The 26,006-nt window shown below is 32.6% G+C and overlaps 1 long non-coding RNA gene across 2 annotated transcripts; it reads right to left on the bottom strand.

The window, feature by feature from the left end:
• Nucleotides 1-3,857: 3,857 nt before the first annotated feature.
• LOC129924262 (uncharacterized) lies at nt 3,858-24,986 on the bottom strand. Of its 2 annotated transcripts, none has more exons than XR_008776279.1 (8): nt 24,778-24,986; nt 21,600-21,751; nt 20,769-20,953; nt 19,945-20,050; nt 16,619-16,790; nt 7,608-7,757; nt 6,742-7,063; nt 3,858-5,224 (listed from the first exon to the last, which is right to left on the bottom strand). It is a non-coding gene; the product is annotated as an uncharacterized LOC129924262 (long non-coding RNA). The 2 variants fall into 2 exon arrangements; XR_008776278.1 differs by having other exon boundaries at nt 20,769-20,948; nt 24,778-24,985.
• Nucleotides 24,987-26,006: the final 1,020 nt, after the last annotated feature.

Genomic DNA, 26,006 nt, shown 5'->3' with positions numbered 1-26,006 from the left:
TGAAAGCATCCCAATTGGGATCCGGAACGGTTTAACTCGGTTATAAGGACAAAGAAAAGTAACATACAGACATAATTTTCGCGTTTTTCTTTTAGAAGTAGGCCTAAATGTACAATATATTTTGGAATCCTAATGTACGTAGTAGATGTTCGTTAAAGCTGCTCCGTTTAGACTTTTTTTAAATTTTAATATTGAAACATTCGCTTGTCCAATGTGTAAATTTTTTTTTTAATGTTTTGAATATTTTTTTCATATTTCAAGTTTATTGCACCCTAGCCCAAACTTCCTCCCAGGACAAGCGGGGATAGTGGAGGGTAGGGAGACCATCGATCATCTGTACTGGACGCATATACCACACAACAAGCCATATCCGTATCCCCTTATTAAACCGACTAAAACCGATAGCAGACAACATCATATCAGAAGAACAAGCAGGTTTTAGACAAGGTCGCAGCACAACAGAGCAAATCCTAAACCTCAGAATACTCTGTGAGAAATATCTCCAACACCAAGAGAATCTTTTCCATGTCTTTATTGATTTCAAGAAAGCTTCCGATTGAGTAGGCCTATAGCACGGAGCACTCTGGGCGACAATGGAAAAGTACAACATTAATAAAAACATAATCAAAGTTATCCAGAACCTCAACAAGGATGCCACCAGTGCCGTGTACTTCAACAATAATATTGGGGACTGGTTCAAAACCACAGTTGGAGTAAGACAAGGCTGCCTACTGTCACCAACACTCTTCAATATCTTCCTTGAAAGGATAATGGAAGATGCCCTCGAGGGCTATGAAGGTACTGTTAGCATTGGAGGAAGAAGAATTACTAACTTGCGCTTCGCAGATGACATTGACGGCCTAGCAGGGACAGAAGAAGAACTAGCTGACCTGGTGATGCGCATTGACAAGACTGCCGCAGCATATGGCATGCAAATAAATGCCAAAAAAACTCAAATTATGACCAATAGCCATCAGGGCTTTAAAAGAGACATCAGTATTGGAGGTGAAAAGCTAACTAGTGTTAACAGCTTCAAATACCTCGGAGCTATTGTCTCAGATGAGGGAACAAAACCCGAATTATTGGCCCGAATAGCACAGTCCATAGCAGCCCTTTCAAAACTTAAAATAATATGGAAAGATAAGGGCTTAGCCCTCGGCACCAAAATCAGACTGATGCGCTCTCTGGTCATGGCCACATTTTTATATGCTTGCAAGTCGTGGACGTTGAATGCAGAGCTTGAGAGGAGGATCCAAGCAATGGAATTGAGATGCTACAGAAGGATCCTAGGCATCACATTCAAAGACCGCATCACAAACCAAGAAATCAGAGACAGGGTTACTGTAGCGATCGGAGCCCATGATGACCTGCTAACTATTGTGAAAAGACGAAAGCTTAAAACCTTTGGCCACATTAAAAGATCTACGGGGCTCGCAAAGACCTTCCTTCAGGGAACAGTGCCAGGGAAAAGAAGAAGAGGCAGACAGAAAAAGCGATGGGAGGACAACATTAAAGAATGGACAGGCCTGCCATTGAGAGAGGTTCTAAACAAGGGGAAAAAAAGAGAGGAATGGAGAAAGACGGTCGACAAATCTTGCCTGGTGCCCCAACGGTCCAACAGACTAAGGGATAGGTAAAGGTAAATCTTCAAACTTCACTTCAAAACCAATGTTGTGAACACATTCTCACGACGCTATACAAACATAAACAAGTATCAACTATTTCACCACACTCTGCAACGAATCTTTCAAGAAGAGCTCATAAAGCCTAAACAGAACTAGTTCTTTTCAAAGCCATCAAACTTTATGGAAACCCAACGTCGTATGTTTAAAATTTGGCACAAGTGACCAAAACAAAAAGTCCAATTTCTACATTTAATGTTGAATGCAAAATCTCATTCATTCTCTTCTATGTTAATGCTTACTTAGGATGCAATGACACACACACACACACACACACAAAGGTTGAATTGTACTTTCGATTGTAGAGTGCTCAGATAGATGAAAAAATTGAGACATCGATTCTTGGGTATAGAAGATCGTACGACTACAACTTGTCTTTGCTTGAGGCAGATAATTACCACCAAATAGTACGCGTACCCTAGTGCTATTAGAGCATGGAATGGGTTGCCTGAGCTATCCAGGAAAACCAGTGACTTGGCAGAATTTAGGTCATTGACTACATGCATGACGCGTAGGACGTAATCATCTTGTTTTTTGAAGTAACGTCTGTATTATATAAGATAAGGCACGATACCATGTGCATGATTTGATTATAGACCTAGGTTTAGATCCTTTGTATCTAGGAGAGTGGTAGCCATACTCGACTTCAAACATGACTTCATTGGCCTAGGGACACGCGTAGGGCGTAATCATCTATTTGAAGTAGAGTCTGTATTTTATAAGATAAAATACACCCCTCCCCCGGGTTGGCTTGCGGTAAATAAGGCTTCAGGAAGCAACGTCGAGGAAAAATCAGGAGTGAAGCCCCATAAGTTGGGAGTGTCAACTATAACAACTGAGTTGGTGCCAAATGTAACATTGAATTTCACCAGCAAGGTCGAGAGAGGGATTGTGACGCATGGGTCACCCAAAGGCTGGTAATTGGCTGGTAGACCAGAGAATCTCAATGTAGACCTATAGTCTACAAGTGCAACCTTATTTTGAATTGCTGTTCTTTCTACAGCGAATCCTCTACGAAATATAGTAGTTATGTTGTTAGTTCATCACTTAGAATGGGAGAGGCTTGCAATATGGACCAGGATCAAACGTGGACCACCTCGATATTATGGAATGTACAGTATTGCCGTAAACCAAATATTTAGTACGCAGTAGTGACTGCCCTTACTTAGTTTCATATCTATGTTCATACATCAATGTACAGAAAACGAGCATTTCCCAAGTTAAAGTAATTTTGCGTTTTCGCATATTTTCTTCTAAACTTTGTTCGTTATTCATTTCTGTATGAAATATGGATCGTTTGTGTATTCTAATATAGGCCAGTGGTCTCCATTAGATTCGTGACCATATCGCTAGTGAATTATATCAGATCCCATATGTATTATAGGCTAAATTTCTGTATTTTTCATTTTCTGTATTGCCAGTAGTTGCTAACAGTGGTTTAGACAAGAACCTGTTTGATGTCTGTTGAAAACAGAGATGTGGGGCTGAATCAAAAGGCAAATACTTCTAAAAAAAAAAAACATGGACTGCAGCAGTAAATAGGATAATATTAAAGGGAAGCAACTTGGCAGAGTACAAGTATTATCAGATGTCCGATGAAGCTGAAATAGTAAAAAAAAACATTTCTAGGAGACTAGATGCTCTTTGGTGGTACAAAAAAAAAGGGGGCTAATGAAACTTGTAGATGATGTAGCTAAAAAGAACAGCCTCTATCATGCCTTGTTTGAGCAGTGAGATTGCAGCTATATAGTCTTTTATATTAAGTTGCCTGTAGTTCTGCTAATGCGCCCTTTTGGTGCCAGTTACTTATATTAGTGAGTTAATAAGGCTTTTTGAGTATGAAGTTTCAGTATTTCACATAACAGCTACACTTTCCCAGCTGTGACCTACATATAATGTTACATTCAGCAGACATAACAATGGTTCAGCTGTTATCACTTTAGGTTCTTATTCGCCCGCTACGATTTGTCTTAAATTTTCTTTTGGTTTCAAATGTGTCATTTCAGTACTAGTTTATAATTATTGATTTTCATTCAAACTGAGATGTAGTTTAAAGTATTTAGATCAGTGCAGTACATTGTAATGTGCTGGCTGAGAAGTTATGGAACAATGTCAGTATTTCTTAACTTAAAACTTAATCTATTCAACACAAGAAAATATATTAACAAGCAAAACTATAATCTGCGGACATGTCAGTCCATTTATTCAATGATCAACATAGTCAACCAAGGTCACTTAGACCCTTAATTTGAAGCAAACATAAATACATGAAATCTGTGTGTACAGCAACAATGGTCATATTTTAGAGTTCACTTCCAGTAGATCCCACAGGACTGGAAGCAATGCTTGCCACTAACACTAAGACTTTGAACTAGGACTGGATAGGATTTCAATTGAACAAGTGAAACGATCAACTCAACACCTTGGTCCATAAGTTGAACTGTTTTGAACCTGGAGAAATGACTCAATATAATTTGACCAGAAGGCAGATCTGTTTCAACAAAAGCCTGAGTTCTAATTCATAAGTCAACAATATCAAGAAAAAAAAAGTGTCACTTTGTAATTTTACAGAACCAACTGAATGGCCAGAGTCTAATGTACATGATATCACACATTCACCCACACTAGATCTACAGATCAACATATGTTACTATCTAAAAATGTTTGAGAAATATATAAATCAATGTTTCAAAAGGGAAAACAAAAGGTTTAAAAAGCTGCACATTGCCATCCAACTAACAATAGTCAACAAGAGACTGCAGTCTGGAAACATCCAGATCAAACTGGTTTTATTTTTTCTGTTTTTTGGAACATGTGAGAAGAAGTTAAGGAAATTATACACTTTCAATCAGATTACTAACTTAAGTACTAAGAGGCAACATTATCTATTTCTAGGCTCTAATTAGTAATATGATCACTAATATACCAAGACCCCCCTCCATAATGACGGAAATAAAAAGGAACAGATTACGCTGGGCAGGTCACCTTGAAAGAATGTCAGAGAACAGAGGAGCAGCAAAGATTGTTCACAAAACAAACAAAAAGCAGGCACCTCAAAGGTAGGCCACAGTACAGTGGCTTGACGATGTAGAGGCAGATCTAGAACAGCAGGATAGATCAGAATGAAAAGATGTGCTATAGTAGGTCAGGGCCCTCCAAGGGCTGTAGTCCCACCGGGATGGATGAACATAATGACTATTTTAAAGTTAAACTGCCATTATTACAAACTATTGAATTCAAACATGAGAAGGACCAACTGATTTTTATGTTTTTTTTAAAGTGACTGGATTTTTTTTCTACCTTTCCCAATTGAAATGTTTAATTCCCAATTGAAATGTTTAATATACACACCTCACTCATGTATCTAGCAATGGAAAGATGACTAGAAACTTTAAGACCAGAAAGTATTTACCATAAAGACTAAATAATTAAGCCCCAGCTGACTACATAATCAAGTCTCAGTCCCTAGATCAAGGATATGATTTGTCTCTCTTTTCTTTCATCTTCAGTTTTGGAGATCCATCTGTTTCATTAAACTGTTCCTGGAGAAAAGGAAAAAATCAAACAAGTCAAAACTTAAGACATAGAGAGGTATAGAGAATTATTAAATAAATTCTCTAATTCAAAGCAAATGAAAAAAAAAATTAAAGAAATGTGCACCCATATAAAGCAATAGAACACTGCAAGTCAGACATGGTCATGCCTTATTACTGTTACACAAAAACTAACACCTGAATTGTATTACCAGCTTCAGATAAGTAAGATACTATACAACTATTGTAAATTAAAAACACACATGTTTAACATGGCTTTACAATAGATTGATGCTTACTTAATTTGAAGAAGAAAAAAAAAACTTTGTTTTTCTATTACTTGATTTCTAAATCAAAAGTGTATGTTATTAGTGGACTGTAAGTAATCTATGTACATTGTTGTGGTACTACTAATAGCATTGAATATACAATTAATTTAGTTACATTTTAGTATTTAAAAAATGGTTTAGATCTATGTGTATAAAATAATTTGAAAACAAAAACTTTTAGACCATGCTTATTTATGTCAATTATTTCACATGTGAAGAATGGTTCTTAGTGAATATAACAAAACCAAAAAAATCAGTTTTCTGTCAATAAATGTTTACCTCTGTAAAATAACACAAATTAAAACTTTATGGCAATATCAGGTCCTCAGTGCTTGCAAAACTCTGCTCCAGGGAACAGCACCAGGATTTTTATTTTTTTTTTTTTTATTTTTTTTAAATTTTTTTTTTTATTTTTTTTTTTTATTTTTTTTTTTTGTTATTTTTTTTTTGTTATTTTTTTTATTTTTTTATTTTTTTTTTTTAATTTTTAAAAAATTTTTTTTTGTGTTATTTTTTTGTTATTTTTTTAATTTTTTTTTTATTTTTTTTTTTTAAACTTTTTTTAATTTTTTTTTTTTTTAATTTTTTTTTATTTTATTTTTTTTTTTAATTTTTTAATTTTTTTTTTATTTTATTTTTATAAATTATTTTAAATTTAAATGTATTTTTTTTTTATTTTTAAATTATTTTTTTTTTATTTTTTTTTATTTTTTTTTTTTTTTAATTTTTTTTTTTTTTAATTTTTTTTTTTTTTTATTTTTTTTTTTATTTTTTTTTATTTTTTTTTTCTGTTTTATTATTTATTTTTTTTTTAATTATTTTTTAATTTTTTTTTTTTTATTTTTTTTTTATTTTTTTTTTATTTTTTTAAATTATTTTAAATTAAATTTTTTTTTTTATTTTTTATTTTTAAATTTTTTTTTTAAATTTTTCTTTTTTTATTATTTTTAAAAATTTTTTTTAAATTGTTTTTTTTTACTTAATGTCCAGGAGATCTAACCATGAGAACTAACTGGCTACTTAATGTCCAGGTTGGTCACAAGATTCCATCCCACTAAAGAAATGATGGAGGCCTAGCCCAAAAATAAATTGGTCAGTAAGAAGTTCACAGGAAGAGAAAGTTAAAAAAAAAGGTAGATGAATTTATAAACTTTCCTAACTGATCCTGAACTATTGATATTACAGTTGACTTTGTACCTTTTTCCTCCAAATGTTTGGGTGATGGCTCAGCACTATGTCTTTGGGAGGATGAGCTCAAGTTGTGGCTTGCACTGCTCCCTTCGTAGTCTTTCACCCTGGATGAATGTCTCTCTTCCTCCTTGGCGAAGGCTTCACATTCTTTCCTCTCACGCTTCTCTTCTTTGGCTTTCTCTTTGGCCAGCTTGGTTGCTTCCCTGTCTTTGCGGTCACACTTCTTAAATTTCTCCTCCTTGGGCGTTTTGGGCCTAACTGAGTCCTCAGTCTGATCTGTGCCTGGCTGTGGTATTGGTCAGGACTATCTCGAGCTTCTTTCTTTACTCTAACAAAATTGAAATAAATATTACAAGTTTAACCTGGGTTTAGTAAAAAAACGTGAAAAAATGTATTTTACTAACAAAGAAAAAAAGAACGATGCATTTATTGTACAGATCAATTGGGTTGGGATGTTTGTACAATTTAAATTGTCATTTGACAATTGTGGTAAAGTTTAAAATAAAGTCATAAACAAAGAAAACTAGCACAAGGGAACCACAATTTAGATATAACACAATGGAGAAACTAGAGCTCCATTCTTCAACCTGATCAAACCACATGAAAGAAAAAGAAGAATTATGTAAATAGAAAATGTGAGGAAGTTTGCTTTCCTTTAGCGCCAACTAGAACTGACAGGTTCAAGAAGTGACAGGTTCAAGAAGTGACAGACCTATAACCCTATAACTCCAATTAAAAGCAAATATTAAGAAAAAAAACTCAGATCTAAACTGTATGAAATATTTTGAATGTGACAAAATTAATTTAAAAAATGTTAAAAACAAGTATATAATACCAACAAACATAGATAGAATGGAAGAATGATGCAGTACCTAGAGCAGGTAGAAGCAGTAGTCTGTGAAATAAAAGTCACTTGATGTCAGTTTACCAGTGTAGATTCTCTTTTTTCTCTACTGCTCTCTTCTCTCTTTCACTTTCTGTAGCTCTCTTCTCTTCTCTTGAACTGAGTTCAGGTTTGACATCTTTGGAGCGTCCTGTTCAACATAAGACAAATATCACAAATGAATAAAAAAGATCAGAAGAATCATTGATCCTAAAAATATTTGACAAGTTTAAGCCTGCCTTAAAATCTACATCTCTCTCAATCACTGATCCTAAAAACATTCGACAGGTTTTAAACAAATTTAAGCCTGCCTTACCATCAACATCTCTCTTAGTACTGATTCCTGATGAGCTGTCTGACTGCCACTGCTGTTGTGTCTGATTCTGATTTCATTGACACTAAGTCATTACCATTCTTAATCTAATCATTGACATATTATTCTTAATGTAATCATTGACATATTATTCTTAATGTAATCATTGTCACTTAGACATTACCATTCTCAATCTAATCATTGACACTAAGACATTACCATTCTTACTGTCATTATTGGCACTATGACATTACCATTCTCAATGTAATCATTGACTATAAGACATTACCATTCTCACTATCATTGACACTAAGACATTACCATTCTCAATATAATCATTTACACTAATACATTACCATTCTCAATGTAATCATTGACACCAAGACATTACCATTCTCAATCTAATCAATGACACTAAGACATTACCATTCTTACTGTCATTATTGGCACTATGACATAAAATTCTCACTGTTATCATTGGCACTAAGACATTACTATTCTCAATTTAATCATTGACACTGACACAATACTATTCTCAATCTCATAATTGACACAAACACATTACTATTCTCAATCTAATCATTGACACTGACACAATACCATTCTCAATCTCATCATTGACACAAACACGTTACTATTCTCAATCTAATCATTGACACTGACACATTACCATTCTAAATCTAATCATTGACACTAACATATTACCATTTTCAAAGTCATCATTGACACTAAAACTTTACCATTCTTAATCTAATCATTGACACTAACACATTACCATTCTCAGTCTAATCATTTACACTAACACAATACCATTCTCAATCTTATTATTGACACAAACACATTACCATTCATAATCTTTTCATTGACACTAACACATTATAATTCTCAATCTAATCATTGACACTAAGACATTACCATTCTCAATCTAATTATTGACACTAACACATTACCATTCTTAAAGTAATCATTGACATAGCATTCTCAATGTAATTATTGACAATAAGACATTACCATTCATAATGTAATCATTGACACTAAGACATTACCATTCTGAATCTAATCATTGACACTAGATCATTACCATTCTTAATCTAATCATTGACACTAAGACATTACCATTCTCAATCTAATCATTGACACTAAGTCATTACCATTCTCAAAGTAATCATTGACATAGCATTCTCAATGTAATCATTGACACTAACACATTACTATTCTCAAAGTCATCATTGACACTAAGACATTACCATTCTCAATCTAATCATTGACACTAAGACAATACCATTCTGAATCTAATCATTGACACTTGGTCATTACCATTCTTAATCTAATCATTAACACATTACCATTCTTAAAGTAATCATTGACATAGCATTCTCAATGTAATCATTGACAATAAGACATTACCATTCATAATGTAATCATTGACACTAAGACATTACCATTCTGAATCTAATCATTGACACTAGATCATTACCATTCTCAAAGTAATCATTGACATAGCATTCTCAATGTAATCATTGACACTAACACATTACTATTCTCAAAGTCATCATTGACACTAAGACATTACCATTCTCAATCTAATCATTGACACTAAGACATTACCATTCTCACTGTCATAATTGGCACTAAGACATTACCATTCTCAATCTAATCATTGACACTAAGACATTACCATTCTGAATCTAATCATTGACACTTGGTCATTACCATTCTTAATCTAATCATTGACACTAAGACATTACCATTCTCAATCTAATCATTGACACTAACACATTACCATTCTCAAAGTAATCATTGACATAGCATTCTCAATGTAATCATTGACAATAAGACATTACCATTCATAATGTAATCATTGACACTAAGACATTACCATTCTGAATCTAATCATTGACACTAGATCATTACCATTCTCAAAGTAATCATTGACATAGCATTCTCAATGTAATCATTGACACTAACACATTACTATTCTCAAAGTCATCATTGACACTTGGTCATTACAATTCTTAATCTAATCATTGACACTAAGACATTACCATTCTCAATCTAATCATTGACACTAAGACATTACCATTCTCAAAGTAATCATTGACATAGCATTCTCAATGTAATCATTGACACTAACACATTACTATTCTCAAAGTCATCATTGACACTAAGACATTACCATTCTCAATCTAATCATTGACACTAAGACATTACCATTCTCACTGTCATCATTGGCACTAAGACATTACCATTCTCAATCTAATTATTGACACTAACACATTACCATCCTCAAAGTAATCATTGACATAGCATTCTCATGTAATCATTGACAATAAGACATTACCATTCATAATGTAATCATTGACACTAACTCATTACAATTTTCAATGTTTTCATTGACATCATAAGTCATTACCATGCTCAATCTAATCATTGACACTAAGACATTACCATTCTCAATCTAATCATTGACACTAAGACATTACCATTCTCAATCTAATCATTGACACTAACACATTACCATCCTCAAAGTAATCATTGACATAGCATTCTCAATGTAATCATTGACAATAAGACATTACCATTCATAATGTAATCTTTGACACTAAGACATTACCATTCTGAATCTAATCATTGACACTAGATCATTACCATTCTCAAAGTAATCATTGACATAGCATTCTCAATGTAATCATTGACACTAACACATTACTATTCTCAAAGTCATCATTGACACTTGGTCATTACAATTCTTAATCTAATCATTGACACTAAGACATTACCATTCTCAATCTAATCATTGACACTAAGACATTACCATTCTCAAAGTAATCATTGACATAGCATTATCAATGTAATCATTGACACTAACACATTACTATTCTCAAAGTCATCATTGACACTAAGACATTACCATTCTCAATCTAATCATTGACACTAAGACATTACCATTCTCACTGTCATCATTGGCACTAAGACATTACCATTCTCAATCTAATTATTGACACTAACACATTACCATTCTCAATCTAATCATTGACACTAGGTCATTACCATTCTTAATCTAATCATTGACACTAAGACCTTACCATTCTCAATCTAATCATTGACACTAAGACATTAAAAATCTCAAAGTAATCGTTGACATAGAATTCTCAATGTAATCATTGACACTAACACATTACTATTTTCAAAGTCATCATTGACACTAAGATATTTCCATTCTCAATCTAATCATTAACACTAACACATAACCATTTTTTATGTTTTCATTGAAATTAAGTCATTACCATTCTCAATCAAATCAATATTACTAAGTCATTACCATTCTCAATGTAATCATTGACACTAAGACATTACCATTCTCAATCTCATCATTGACACTAAGACATTACTATTCTCAATCTAATCATTGACACTAAGACCTTACCATTCTCAATCTAATCATTGACACTAACTCATTACAATTTTCAATGTTTTCATTGACATCATAAGTCATTACCATGCTCAATCTAATCATTGACACTAAGACATTACCATTCTCAATCTAATCATTGACACTAAGACATTACCATTCAAAATGTAATCATTGACACTAACACATTACCATTTTCAAAGTTATCATTGACACTAAAACTTTACCATTCTCAATCTAATCATTGACACTAACACATTACCATTCTCAGTCTAATCATTTACACTAACATAATACCATTCTCAATCTTATTATTTACACAAACACATTACCATTCATAATCTTATCATTGACACTAACACATTATAATTCTCAATCTAATCATTGACACTAACACATTACCATTCTCAATATAATCATTGACACTAAGTCATTACCATTCTCAATCTAATCATTGACACTAAGACATTACCATTCTCAATCTAATCATTGACACTAACTCATTACCATTTTCAATGTTTTCATTGACATAAGTCATTACCATGCTCAATCTAATCATTGACACTAAGACATTACCATTCTCAATCTAATCATTGACACTAAGACATTACCATTCAAAATGTAATCATAGACACTAACACATTACCATTTTCAAAGTCATCATTGACACTAAAACTTTACCATTCTTAATCCAATCATTGACACTAACACATTACCATTCTCAGTCTAATCATTTACACTAACACAATACCATTCTCAATGTAATCATTGACAATAACACATTACCATTCTCAAAGTAATCATTGACATAGCATTCTCAATGTAATCATTGACAAAAAGACATTACCATTCTCAATCTAATCATTGACACTAACACATTTCCATTTTCAATGTTATCATTGACACTAAGTCATTACCATTCTTAATCTAATCATTGACACTAAGTCATTACCATTCTTAATCTAATCATTGACATAACATTCTCAATGTATTTATTGACACTTGGTCATTACCATTCTTAATCTAATCATTGACACTAAGACATTACCATTCTCAATCTAATCATTGACACTAAGACATTACCATTCTCAAAGTAATCATTGACATAGCATTCTCAATGTAATCATTGACACTAACACATTACTATTCTCAAAGTCATCATTGACACTAAGACATTACCATTCTCAATCTAATCATTGACACTAAGACATTACCATTCTCACTGTCATCATTGGCACTAAGACATTACCATTCTCAATCTAATTATTGACACTAACACATTACCATTCTCAATCTAATCATTGACACTAGGTCATTACCATTCAAAATGTAATCATAGACACTAACACATTACCATTTTCAAAGTCATCATTGACACTAAAACTTTACCATTCTTAATCCAATCATTGACACTAACACATTACCATTCTCAGTCTAATCATTTACACTAACACAATACCATTCTCAATGTAATCATTGACAATAACACATTACCATTCTCAAAGTAATCATTGACATAGCATTCTCAATGTAATCATTGACAAAAAGACATTACCATTCTCAATCTAATCATTGACACTAACACATTTCCATTTTAAATGTTATCATTGACACTAAGTCATTACCATTCTTAATCTAATCATTGACACTAAGTCATTACCATTCTTAATCTAATCATTGACATAACATTCTCAATGTATTTATTGACACTTGGTCATTACCATTCTTAATCTAATCATTGACACTAAGACATTACCATTCTCAATCTAATCATTGACACTAAGACATTACCATTCTCAAAGTAATCATTGACATAGCATTCTCAATGTAATCATTGACACTAACACATTACTATTCTCAAAGTCATCATTGACACTAAGACATTACCATTCTCAATCTAATCATTGACACTAAGACATTACCATTCTCACTGTCATCATTGGCACTAAGACATTACCATTCTCAATCTAATTATTGACACTAACACATTACCATTCTCAATCTAATCATTGACACTAGGTCATTACCATTCTTAATCTAATCATTGACACTAAGACCTTACCATTCTCAATCTAATCATTGACACTAAGACATTAAAAATCTCAAAGTAATCGTTGACATAGAATTCACAATGTAATAATTGACACTAACACATTACTATTTTCAAAGTCATCATTGACACTAAGATATTTCCATTCTCAATCTAATCATTAACACTAACACATAACCATTTTTTATGTTTTCATTGAAATTAAGTCATTACCATTCTCAATCAAATCAATATTACTAAGTCATTACCATTCTCAATGTAATCATTGACACTAAGACATTACCATTCTCAATCTCATCATTGACACTAAGACATTACTATTCTCAATCTAATCATTGACACTAAGACCTTACCATTCTCAATCTAATCATTGACACTAACTCATTACAATTTTCAATGTTTTCATTGACATCATAAGTCATTACCATGCTCAATCTAATCATTGACACTAAGACATTACCATTCTCAATCTAATCATTGACACTAAGACATTACCATTCAAAATGTAATCATTGACACTAACACATTACCATTTTCAAAGTCATCATTGACACTAAAACTTTACCATTCTCAATCTAATCATTGACACTAACACATTACCATTCTCAGTCTAATCATTTACACTAACATAATACCATTCTCAATCTTATTATTTACACAAACACATTACCATTCATAATCTTATCATTGACACTAACACATTATAATTCTCAATCTAATCATTGACACTAACACATTACCATTCTCAATATAATCATTGACACTAAGTCATTACCATTCTCAATCTAATCATTGACACTAAGACATTACCATTCTCAATCTTATCATTGACACTAACTCATTACCATTTTCAATGTTTTCATTGACATAAGTCATTACCATGCTCAATCTAATCATTGACACTAAGACATTACCATTCAAAATGTAATCATAGACACTAACACATTACCATTTTCAAAGTCATCATTGACACTAAAACTTTACCATTCTTAATCCAATCATTGACACTAACACATTACCATTCTCAGTCTAATCATTTACACTAACACAATACCATTCTCAATGTAATCATTGACAATAACACATTACCATTCTCAAAGTAATCATTGACATAGCATTCTCAATGTAATCATTGACAAAAAGACATTACCATTCTGAATGTAATCATTGACACTAAAACATTACCATTCTCAATCTAATCATTGACACTAACACATTTCCATTTTCAATGTTATCATTGACACTAAGTCATTACCATTCTTAATCTAATCATTGACACTAAGTCATTACCATTCTTAATCTAATCATTGACATAACATTCTCAATGTATTTATTGACACTTAGACATTACCATTCTCAATGTAATCATTGACACTAAAACATTACCATTCTCAATGTAATCATTGACACTAAAACATTACCATTCTTAATCTAATCATTGACACTAAGACATTACCATTCTCAATGTAATCACTGACAAAAAGACATTACCATTCTCAATGTAATCATTGACACTAAGTCATTACCATTCTTAATCTAATCATTGACATATTATTCTTAATGTAAGCATTGTCTTTTAGACATTACCATTCTCAATCTAATCATTGACACTAAGTCATTACCATTCTTAATCTAATCATTGACATATTATTCTTAATCTAATCTTTGACACTAAGACATTACCATTCTCAATGTAATCATAGACAATAAGACATTACCATTTTCAATGTAATCATTTACACTAAGTCATTAACATTCTTAATCTAATCATTGACATAACATTCTCAACGTAATTATTGACACTTAGACATTACCATTCTCAATGTAATCATTGATACTAAAACATTACCAGTGTCAATGACATAATTGACAATAAGAAACTACCATTCTTAATCTAATCATTAACACTAAGACATTACCATTCTCAAAGTAATCATTGACATTACCATTCTGAATGTAATCATTGACACTAAAACATTACCATTCTCAATCTAATCATTGACACTAACACATTTCCATTTGCAATGTTATCATTGACACTAAGTCATTACCATTCTTAATCTAATCATTGACACTAAGTCATTACCATTCTTAATCTAATCATTGACATAACATTCTCAATGTATTTATTGACATATAGACATTACCAGATGTCTGTAATATCAGACCTATAAAATAGAAGAATGTCTATTGTATTAATATAAAAAATAAGGTTTAGTAACTAAATATATTACAAAATGCATTTTCTAGTGTGTGAAATGGACAGCTTACATGGATAATCATGAAATCAGAAAGGCTAATTTAGCACATTGCAATGACTTAGTGAGGAGATTTAAGTTGTTTTAGTGAGCTTAACTTTTTATATTAGAGATATTTTAAAAAAGAATGCTTAAATGTGTAATAATTAGTAAACTTTATCATTAAAATTTTATATTCAATGCTTTGAGTCAGTTTATGGAATAGGCTTGCAACAGTAATAACCAAGCCAGATTGCATTATACAATCATATTTAAATAATGAGCAATGTATTATATTTTTATAAAGTCTTACATACTAGAACAAAAGTTTGGGTTTCCAAAGTATTGCAAAAAAAATTTTTCAGTTTCTATATACAAGGTGGCCCAAGAGTAGGTTTACAGGTTTACCATCCCAGACTACAGCCTAGTGTTTTTTTTTATATACTATACTACATAAACTACTATTTGTTTATCAATCATACTACAGCTACAAGTGTTGATATTTACTTGCTACACTACTTGCTATTATTTACAACAGATACTAGTATTTGACCTATTGTATCTTTCATCATTTCATGCCTTGTTCTAACTAAATACATTGTAATAAGAATTAAAGTAACACTGTAGAGAAACCTAAAACAAGGCTTTATTAAGCTAGAATGACACATGAACTGATGAAAGATACTAAGACAATAACACATTAAAACACATTCTCACAATGTTACACCAACATAAACAAGTATCAACTATTTTATCACAATGTAGCTATCATAGCTATCATGTTTACCATTAAAACTGATAATTTATACTCTGAGGAATGTTTTTATTGGTATTACTAAGCAAGTAGCTTCAACCATATGAAAGGTAGTTTAATAACTGTAAACTTACTTTTGGGTCACCCTGTATATCAACATCTGTAACAAGTCTTTCTGTAAAGCTTGCTAACCTGCTATTTCTATTATGTTTGGCTTTTATAGTAATCACTTACCAAGTATAAGAACCAACAACACTAATTGATTTGTTATGCAGATCAGAATCCCACCAAGCTACTGGATTCTCTAGAACCATTTGTCTAATAAACTTTGTTTGACCATCACTAAGTACTTCATGGGAGCCTGTCTGCTGGGCAAGATTGAATGGCTCCTGGTACTGTGGATAACCTAAACAAACATAGAAACAGTTTTAGAGTTATGTAAAGCTTGATAGTATTAAAGATAGTAATGAAGTTTGCATTACAAATTATGTTAGAAGGGGAAATCTAGCTAGAACTAATACTGTTTCTCATATTATGGGGTGCAAAGGCACTCAGTTTATGTTTCAAGGGACAAAAAAAGTATTTTTATTGTAATCATAATGCTTTAATGATTCTCTACAAACACTGAAAATAGATTGATGTAGCTAATTCAAGAGCATGTATCCCTTATGCCCTCCTACTGGACACCTGGTTATAAGTAACTGTACAAAAGTTTTGGTAGTCACACTACTTTGACATAGAGTGAAGGAAGTAAATGGAAGTGAAGTTCCAAACAAAAACTCAAGTAGCTGTGTTAAGAATACAATACTATTGTGGATCTTTCTTCTAGAAATATACAAGTCATGATGAGAACAAAAGAGGAGTTTGGTAAATTTTGAGATAGAATATACTCTGTAGGGGCGCACAGGGGCTGGAGCCGGATACCTAAGAGTCTTGTAAATAGCTTGTATTGCTGAACATTTTACAAAACTGTTAAATAATATACTTATATTTGTTGGTATTATTTTTTTTCCTTTTATATACCTTATTGTTTTAAACTCTGTTACTGATTGATTTATTAAAGATTAACAGTATTTATAAACAGAAATTAATCTGTGTAGCATGAGCGTGTCTGTGTGTATGTATGAGGCCACCAACCATAAAGGCTGTGTGTTGGAGAGTCAATGTAAAATATGTTAGTATATATTGAACTAGTTACTAATGTAAATCTCTCATCTGGCTTGAATGGTGGTTGGATGTATGTGTTCAAGAATTTCTGACCAACAACTGGTCATCAGATTTGTAATTTTTAGTCCAAAGACTGATTCTGGTTCTGGCTTTAAGGGCTTAATACTGATAGCTGTTAGTTAATAGTTGGAATCTTAAGCGTAGTAGGTCATATATTTATTAATACATTTGCGGCAAACGATATTTTATTAACAGCAGGAACATCCATTATACCTACTTAAATGTTGCGAAGCATAGATTTAATTGTAGTCTGTAGGCCTACTATTGATATCTATGTTTAGATCTACTGTTATAAAGATCTAAGAGAATTAGGAAAACCAACTATAGAAGAAGAAAAAACTCACCCACACCCTCCCTACCAAAAAAAAAAACATAAATAGACTTTTTCCTTGGGCATACGCAATAGTGTTTAGTGTGCAGGCAAAAAAAAAGATAATACATTGGCATGGTCAGTCAAGCATATCAAGGTCAAGTGTTTCTTAACATTCCAGCATATTTTTTTCTTTGTTTGCTAGATCTAATTGTTGTGCTTTAGATCAATTTATTTTCTGCGATGTTAAATTTTACTGTAAGGTTTTCCTTTATATATTAAGTCAATAGAATTAAACATCAAAATTAGCTTTCTTTCTAAAGGTTTTAATACAAGGAAAAAAAGATACATACATGCACACATGCACATATTTGTTTTATTTTATTGTGCAATGAATGTGTATTCAGCGCAAATGACATTTCTCTCCAAGTAAACAAACTTAGTGTCATCATCTAGTGACCTCTAAACAGTGTCAATGTTTCTCAACAATCTGCATTAATCCATTCTGGCTTAAGAATGGTAAATGTCTATCAATACATTGTCATGGATTAAACAAATAAGAAGTTGGGGGTGTTGAGTCTCTTGAGCCCTCCCTTTAAAGATACCCCTGGTCAGTGTCTGTTTGCCTTGTAGTCCAGCCTCCTAATTGAGACTTAACTCAAAGTAAAAAAACTTATTACTCGGCCAATAGTATAAAAGGTGTGGCTTGTGGTCCAGACCCTTGATTGACAACCTATCTCATAATAACCAAACTCATACCAGATTAACCTTATATTATTATAAAGATTTGGCTTGTAGTCCCCCCCCCAATAAAAATTCTTCTCCAAGTAAACAAACTCAGTTTCCTCATAAGATGTGACCTCTAGACAGTGTCAACACGTTGACATCTGGCTTAATGTGGTCAGCTGTGAACTCTGTGAACTCAATGTTATGGACTAAAGAAACAAAAGGAGGTGGGGGTTGCTCATCTCTACCTCTGGAGATATACCTGCATATCTAGACAGATATGACGTAGTAAAGAAATATTACATGTTTACTTGACCACTCATAGGTCAAGACAAGCTTTTAAAAAGTGCCAGACATCGCTGCTATGTATGTAATGCGAATTTTTAATGTAAAATTGTATTTCTTTTTTGATTAACACGCCTTGTCTTTGTACTAAAAAATATTTGATGCATAGTCATAGTTTTAAAAACCAATTCTTTTATTTGAAACAAAAACGTTAATGTATTTCAGAACTGACATTATTGAATCATGTCCACTTTTTGGATATTGGTATATTTTTATTAACATGGAGATTTAGTTTAAACTTCTTGTTGGACATCGTTTATCAGCGTTGATATCATTATATTGTTTGCCTTTCGCCTGTGTTGTTTCGATATTTAAGTGTTACCTTCGTTTGGCGTATCTGGAAAAGACAGCGTGGAGGGGCCTAACAATATTAATAGAAATACAGGTGTAGCTTTTACTATCCGGTAGAACAAAAACGCGTGAATGCGGGACGGCGGAACATGTGAGCTTTTTTTTGATGATTTTGCGAGACGGTTCCGCATAATGCAGGATGGTAGGCATGTCTGTATAAAGCAAACATCCAACAAAACAAATAAAGTAAACATGGAACAGTGGAACACTGAACTATCAACAGTTTTCTAACAGGATGTACAACAGAATTACACTGAACTATGTTGATCAAACAGTTGGTACTCATTTCTTACATATCACTTTTTTTTTCTTCCTCTTGAGATATTCAAAATAAATAAAGAGATCAAGTTTAAACCAAGGGTCAGAATGTGAGTCTAATAATCAATCAACAAAACCTTTTTTCTAACTAATTAGAGTGTGGGATGTGTGGCTGAGTGGGATAAACCAATGAGCTACCTACATCAAGAGAGCTTGAGTTCAAATTCACACTCTAGCTGAGCCGAGTTTGTTTAGCGCCTAAAGGTATCATGGAAAACTTCTCTCAGTTACCCCCTTCCCCCCTGTCTATGATGCTAGACAAATAATTTAAATTAAATCATACCATTGACGACTGGATTGGTTTTCAAAACTGAATTTGCCAAAAGTTTTCTTGATAAGTTAGAGTGCTGTTCCCTTGTCACACTCATGTAGAAACAAATGTCCAAAGACTTGACAAGAAAACATTAAGAGAAATATCAATACTAGAAATAAATTATATAGGTAATAATACATAATGAATGTGTATGCTGAAATTTATAATGAGTGAATATTCACCCCCTCAATATGATATTAATTGATGTTGAGACTTATTGTTAAGATGAACAAAGAAACTACATAATCCCCTGTTATTGATATGTACATAATTTATTTAGGTTATTATTACTTCATACCACCTACGTATTTCTAAAGGAACTATGTTAAAACATTAATCTTATCAAATAAATACAAGAATACCAAACACATAGATGCCCAAGAATGGACAAGTAAAACAAAACCTTACCAAGGAGTACCAAAAAACAACAACCTTGGAAACATATAACATATGTAACAGCACTGGGGTCCACATTTTATGAGAGAAATTAGTGAATTATATAAACAAAATAAGGGACTGTAACAAGCAGGGCAATAACCAGTAACCCCAGAAACAGCCTTTATATATGTAATATGTTTGCATCATTCAGTTTCGAAGTGAGACTGCAATTTGTGTGGTCAGTTAACCAGGAGATTATTGCAAGCTTTATTTAAAGACCAATGTCTGAGTACCACTCATGGAATCAAATGTTCAGACAGTCTTACGTACATGAGGTTGAGTGAAGAAACATGAAGTCAATCTTAAAAAGAAATTTAAAACAAAAATCTAACATAAAATGGAAAACAAAATCTTACAGTCTGTGCTTTGTCTTGTGTTAAACGAACAGCCAAAAGAAGAAAGCAAAAGCTTCATGACACCACATCAGGTCCACATCTTTTAGTGCTCATCCCTTGATGTATATGACTCTATTACACCACTAGTAGATGACTTGCTTTCTGGTTTCCAACTCACAGGGACATAGCAGAATTGCATCTCTATTCTTGAAAAAAAAAAGATATATAAGGCTAAGCATTCTGATAGCTGAATGAAACATTTTTAAGTTTCTTGGGTTAAATTTTTTCTTTACAACTAATCAAGTTTTCAGTCCAATTTCTTTTGAAATATGGACAATCTTCTGTACAATGACTCCCAAGCTGAGGCCACCTCATCCCATCTGTAGCAGTTTTGTTATTTTATGAGAGGCTTAAAGTACACTTTGTCATCAGTGTATATATAACAATGAGATGCCCCTGTACCTTAGAGAACTGATTACTCCATATGTCCCCCAGAGAGCCCTGCGCTCAATGGACTCAACGCTTTTAGTGGTGCAACGTTTCTCCCTCAAAAGCTACGGTCTGCGGGATTTTTCAGTGCACGGACCAAAGGTTTGGAACTCACTCCCCATTGATCTCAGACAGACAACATGCTATACCACTTTTAAGAAGAACATTAAGACCTACTTGTTTAAAATTTTTTTAGATTAGCTTTTTATTGTAATTGTCGTGTTTGTGTTTGTAATGTTATTACAGCGCCTTGAGCCTACATTTTGTTTGTTAACAGCGCTTTATAAATAAATTATTATTATTACAACTCTGTTAAAGTTCTATTTATTATACACTGGTTGTATGTTTAAGCAATGGCCTTACCTCTAAAGTAGAATTACCATAAAACTCATTCAGGAACTCTATCAGACTGTCAGGGGCTAAGGTTGTAGCACAGACAATTACATGCTTCTTGTTGTTAGATAGACACAGATTGTAGTCTTTACCTCAGTGTATGTGGATAAGATTTCCTGAATCTAGAATGGCAAGAAATGATTTGTAACATTGTATTTCAATGAACCAGTTAGAAGAAATGACTTAAAATGTTTAATTTTAATTAGAATGTTTATAGTAAAGTACCCCTTTTCAGATCTTGTGATTTATGAGGACAGATGATGTTAAGGTCATTTGTTTCTTTGACCTGTGGTTAACAAGGGTGTCATGAAAACAGAAAAAAGCAACCACCACTTATGCTTTCCCCAACCTATATCTTATTTTATATATGAGTGTTTCTCAAGTACTGGTGACAAATAGGTATTGGTTCACTATAAAGTCTATAACTAAAAAAATTTGAATAAAAATGTCACTATTTTCTTTTCATTGCAATTAGAAATGGTTAATTTATAAATTGTGATATTTTGAGATTGAAAATCTAATAGTGGAATTTTAAAATTGTAGAAAATGTGTGAAAAAGTACATAAAATGGCCTCTTTTGATGTAACACGGAACATCTGTGTTAGGTTGAAGTAATATTAGCTGTCTTTTTATGTAAGAAAAAAGAATTTCAAATGTCTACATCAGGTTTTTGTTTTTTCTTATGTTACCCAGATGACTTTACCTCTTCTTAGGATTAAGAGAATATTTTTTTGGTTGGCTAAGTCTATGCTAATGAGCCCGGCAATACTTATTCTGTTTTTGGAGCTGTTTTATTTGATTCATAAGCCAAGTTGTTTTATTTTATACAACAAAAATAATTGGGTGTTTGAATTAAATTACAATTTTCTTACCCAAATTTATTTCAGACAGCCAGTTTTGGACATCAATGTTAATGATCTTATATTATATTTGTTTGTTTGTTGTTATTTTTTTATAGAGAATAAATGGGCAAATGTTTGTAGTGAGCTTGATACATTGAATGTAGTTAAATGCCTAGATCTAGACCTACTAGATAGATTTATAGAGAGAGAATATAGAGGATTCAGCTTTTTAGGCAAGAATGGCTATCCTAACCTGTACTATTCTACAAAAGATCATCTGTATTAGAAATGTATTAAATTAATAAACAAAAAACAAAAATTTAGTTAATATTAATGCCTAAATATAGAGACTGACTGAAATAAATTATATGGTCTCCGGAATAAAATAATGTGAGTCAAATTTGTCTGCATTAAATAAAAACACATGGCCTCTTTGCCCTTAAATATAATAACAAATATAGGTTAGGGGTACAAATATAAGTAGTCATCCTTATTCTCCTTAAACTTAAACTAAAGAAGATTTTGATACTTATTTCTTTTCTAAGTCAAACCATTGTCAAATAATGCGCTGTCAAAGTCAAACTTTGAAATTTTGGCCTATAGGTGTCCGAATAGCATAAACTACTCTAGATCTAGATTATAATAGATCTATTATATTATTATTATATAAAATATATTACTATAGATCTAGAAAATCACAATAGTCATTATTATCATAATCATTATACTATGACTATCTCACACTATCTGTCTATATAGACTATAGATTAGTTACTAGACTATACTTAATTATAATACTAAAATAGTATGACTATCTCACACTATCTGAGTATCTGTCTATACTATTTGTCTGACAATACCGTCACTATAGTCACTATAGACTAGTCACTAGACTATACTTAATTAAAATACTACTATTTTATACTATATTTTTTTCATACTAAATAAAATTATAATATAGTTAATGGACCTCATTCACCAATCGTAAACAAACAACATTTAACCATGTGATTATCTATATCTTCTATACAAAGTACATGCCATCTATAGTGGCTGTCACCTGATACATATTTTTTATTGTTTTATCAATATTATGCCATGGCTAAATGTGTTTATTTACGATTGGCGAATGAGGTCCATTAATATTATTTATACTATATTTTTATATTATATAATTATAATAATATAAGTTATATAGTACTTTTATACTACTTATAGAGTCCATACTTTATTAAATTATTATAGTATTAAATTATAGTTACACTACTAACTAGTTATAGATCTAGACAATATAGTCATCTAGTCAGTAGATCTATGTTATACACATTATAAATAGTATTATACCATTTAGTCAGTTTAGTATAGATTTCTATAGATCTAGATCTATAATCTATTCAATCTAATCTATCTCTAGAGATCTATACGTTATTATATTATACTAATTATAGATCTAGTTTATATTAACCTTTTCACCACTAAACAGTTGTCAGAAACTATCTATCCCTAAGACAGGCTAAGAGAAGGGATATATAACTCTGTATCAGATATTTAAAAAAAATCAATTTTATGACTAAATTCACAGGAAAAAAATAATTAGATCTAATAAAACATAGCAAAAATGTCAAAAACATTCTTTTTATAATAGAAAAAAATAGACGTAGGGTTCACGTTCAGCATCATTGAATGATATTATGATATCATATTCACCGATTCATTCATCATGTTTAAAGTCATAAATAGGCCTGCAGAGCTCAAAAACATTAAAATATCACATCATATAATTTAGATTATTTTAGATTAGATCTAGATCTAGTTGCCTTCCAATCTCCCATTTCACTAGATCTATTCTAACATATATTCAATACTGGATCTACTCATCTAGCATCAATTTTTTTATTCATTTTCACTACTAAAAAAAATTGGTCTCAAATTTGTCAAATGTTAATGAGACAAATTCAACAAATTTATACAAATTGCTACCCAAATAGCTACTAGAAACTCTATATTAGTCTAGTTAACTCTAGTAACTAGTTCTAGATTTTTTCTAGATCTAGACTCTACTGTCTCTACTATCTACTAGAAATCTAGATAGATCTAGATTCTAGTTTACTCGTCTCTAGAACTATTATAGTCTAGATCTTGAATCTTCATCTAAATCTATATCTCTATAGTCTATTATTTATTTATTATATAGTAATATAGATGTACTTATTATAGACCTCTATACTCTATAGTTCTATAGGAGTCTAGTAGTCTAGTCAGAGTCAGACTAGTCTTAAAGTCTAACTACTACTAGAATTACTTACCCCAATCATTATTTATATCCATATTCTACAGCTGAAACATTAATATTCCCATTAGAATCTTATTCTATTAAAGCCTACACATAAGCCTAAATATGTTTCATTTTGAAGGCTAGTAAAGAAAAACGTAATTTTCAAAAAACCATTCCAACATGCTGCAGAATGCAGATTTTTGCGATATTCATAAGCACCTAAAAATAGCTTCACTATCGCTCTTCTAGGTCAGAGTTAGTAAAGGTATAGACGTCTAAATAGTTATTTAAAAACTAGCAGTGCGTGCGTAAACGAAACAACCCAAAATCGGCGACTCTAATCGGCGCCTTCGACATAGCGGTCACGCTCTGGTTGTCTACCTACAGTGAAGTCCAGAAGGGCGTCGGCGCCGTAGGCGCCATTATCCCATTGGTGGTTAGAAAGGCTTTTATCTACCAGGCCTGGACGTAGGGCTCTTCACCTCTGTCCTGTCTGAGGCAGGGGCGTAGCTAGGAATTTTTCATCGATTGGGGGCCCGCGAGCTTGGCCTCTTTGGGGGCCCCTGCAGTTGCTTAATATTAAACTTTCAATGTAAAAAACACTCATTTGGGGGCCCCCCTCAAGTGGGGACCCGGGGGGATTTTGAAATGCTCCCCCCTCCTACCCCCACTTTAGCTACGCCACTGGTCTGAGGGCCATATCGATTGACTGGGCCAGACCGGACCGTGACGTGTACACAGCGCACCGTCCCCGTTCCTGGGCCCCACTCGCTACAAGTGGCCGAGAACAGTGCTAACTTGGGGAGCTTGTCTCATATTCCTATACTGTAACCGCCACTGTTTCGTGCAAGGACCGCCACTCCAGCTAACGGGACACTGATGACGGCCCCCTTGTGGAACGGCGTGACGGACTTTTCGTACTGGGTTCCGGGCGTTTTTTTCCATCCCAACCCCGAGTGAGAGAAAAAAAAAAAAAAGCTCACCCAGGGAAGCCCGGCCGGGTCTGGTTCGCTACACGTACTTAGACTATCTAGTTTCCATCACTAGACGTTTCCACCGGAGGGCCACGCTGAGGCGACGGGTAGCTGGAATTTCCTCCGGCTAGTTGACTACCAGTAGCGGCGTATCCCGGCCACTCTAGTTGTCAAATGGTTAAATATTGACTCTATAGCTTGCCATGTTTGTGTTTCAGACGTCAATAAGATAAACTTCTTGCGGAAGTTATCTTTTTTGTAATTTGTATTTATAATTTTAAGTTCT

The sequence above is a fragment of the Biomphalaria glabrata genome, chromosome 1 (genome assembly GCF_947242115.1).
Source record: "Biomphalaria glabrata chromosome 1, xgBioGlab47.1, whole genome shotgun sequence".
Taxonomy (NCBI): Eukaryota; Metazoa; Mollusca; class Gastropoda; family Planorbidae; genus Biomphalaria; species Biomphalaria glabrata.
This window is presented reverse-complemented; position numbering and strand designations above follow the sequence as displayed.